General features: G+C 41.5%; 1 pseudogene; it reads right to left on the bottom strand.

The window, feature by feature from the left end:
- Positions 1 to 642: 642 nt before the first annotated feature.
- LOC115910726 lies at positions 643 to 1,803 on the bottom strand (annotated as a pseudogene).
- Positions 1,804 to 2,021: the final 218 nt, after the last annotated feature.

The following is a 2,021-nucleotide window of genomic DNA, read 5'->3' as shown; positions in this document are numbered from 1 at the left end:
ACATAGTTTCTATTTTAATATTATGCAAAAGTCTAAACTATATTATATTTAAAACAGTAATATTTATAAACTACACATGGCCAGAGCATTGGCAGCAAAACTTGACAGAAAAAACTGTCAAAAACTGCTTTTCATACAATGTTAAAGCAGTTAAAATGGGTTACAAATAGCATTATATTAAAATAATTTTGATCAATAATAACTTGCAAAAAACAAATACATAAATGTGAGAGCCAATACTTATATTGACATTTATAACATTGTTTGCAAGGTTCACTTATTTATTAGATGGTGAAGGTACACCAAGGAAAAGCAAGAAACAAAAATCCAGAGTCAATCAATCCAAACCAAAATAAACTGAAAACTATTTACATGGAGGTAGGGTGTCTGGGGGGGTGTGACAAAAGGATAAAGGGGTAAGGATAAAAAGGAATATGAACTAAATGTTCAATAGCACTTTACAGCATTTAAACTCAACAGCACCTTAAACTTTACAGCATTTAGCTTAACTTATAACTTAAATGTAACAATTTAGCAAAGGACTCATTTAGAATTTACGATACTACAGAGCATTGTGTCTGCCTGAAAGATTTCAGGAAGAAGGTTTTGAGAACTCAGATCTCTGATGCATGATTTAGCACCTCAGGCGAGTTTGGAAACATCTTCATACTGGATATCTTCAACTCTGCGCCCTTTTAAAGGTCCTGAGTTGATGGTTATTGTCACTGAAAACCTCTTCTCATTGATGGACTCCAAAATGCCTTCATTTCCTCTGTACCCACCATTTAACACCAGTACTTTCTTGCCTGGTGCTGGTATTACAGTTTCTAGATGTATCTGATCAAGCTTCAGTTTGTCCCCAGAGTCAATCACCTTCACAATTGCTGCGTATTTGTCAATCACTTCCTTAACAACTGCCTTCTTCTTGTGGTACTTCCCTGCGAGCTTTTGTGTCATAATTCTTACAATGATGTCAGGCTGTAGCCAGTAGTCTGTTCGAGATGTTCTTTTCTTCTCCTCTTCAAGCTCCATGATCTCATCAAGTGCAGATTTCTTCTTTTTCTTTTTGGGCTGACCAGAGCAATGAGCTGCTCCTGTTCTTTTAACTGCACCCTCCACCATCTTCAGTGCAAGGACACTTGTTTGAGAAGATGCTGCAACTGAAGTACTTGATCCTTTGTTTAATTTGAATGTAACTTTTTCTTCTTCATTTTCTCTGTTCAATTCAGTATAGACTGTCATTTCCAGTTCTTTTCCCTCCAAACCTCTTCTAACTTGTTGTTCAATTAATTTAGCAGTCTTTTCCTCATCATCAAGGTCCTGTTTCTTCTTCCTCTCCTGTTCCTGCTGCCTGTGAATGGTCTCTGGGTCCCTGTCGATGTACTGGATGTACCAGCCTTTAGGGGTCTCATCAACTCTGCAAAGCCCTTCTCTCCCCAGCCACTTGGTGAAGTCAGTCAGGGTCTCCCAGCGGGTGGCATTCATGTGGATGTGCTCCCGATGGCTGACGTACTCGTTGTACACGACATTGTTGTGCACTCTCCTTGTTCCAAACCGCCTCCTGAGCAACTCCAGGAAATCCCTTCGGAATTCCTCAGAGAAGTAATCCATGAACTGCTGAGGGTTCTCTGCAGCCAGCAGCAGCTGTCTCTGGTGGGACTGGGACATGCAGTGACACCTGAAGCCGTTCTCGTCGCGGCACTGCTTCTGGCACATCTGGCAGTACCAGCGCAGTTTCTGCAGCCCCTTGGATTTGATACGGTTGGAGATGGCCTTGGGGCTGAGAAAATCTGACTTCCCCATGACACCAACCCTGTTCCAATCCTGCTCCCAACCCTGGGCCTGTCCAGATCCTGCCCCCTCTGGAAATGGCAGGAGCCAATTGCTAAATAGAAATTTACCTACAGCCCTATGTTACTTTAAAAAACTTAAGTGCTTGAGAATTTTGGAACCACAACTGTGGGAAAAACAAAAACCCTCTGTGCTGGTTTGAAAGCAAACCAGTGGGAGATCCCAAGTCA

The sequence above is a fragment of the Camarhynchus parvulus genome, chromosome 1A (genome assembly GCF_901933205.1).
Source record: "Camarhynchus parvulus chromosome 1A, STF_HiC, whole genome shotgun sequence".
Taxonomy (NCBI): domain Eukaryota; kingdom Metazoa; phylum Chordata; class Aves; order Passeriformes; family Thraupidae; genus Camarhynchus; species Camarhynchus parvulus.
The sequence above is the reverse complement of the archived record's forward strand: the minus strand, read 5'-3'. Positions and strand labels throughout refer to the sequence as shown.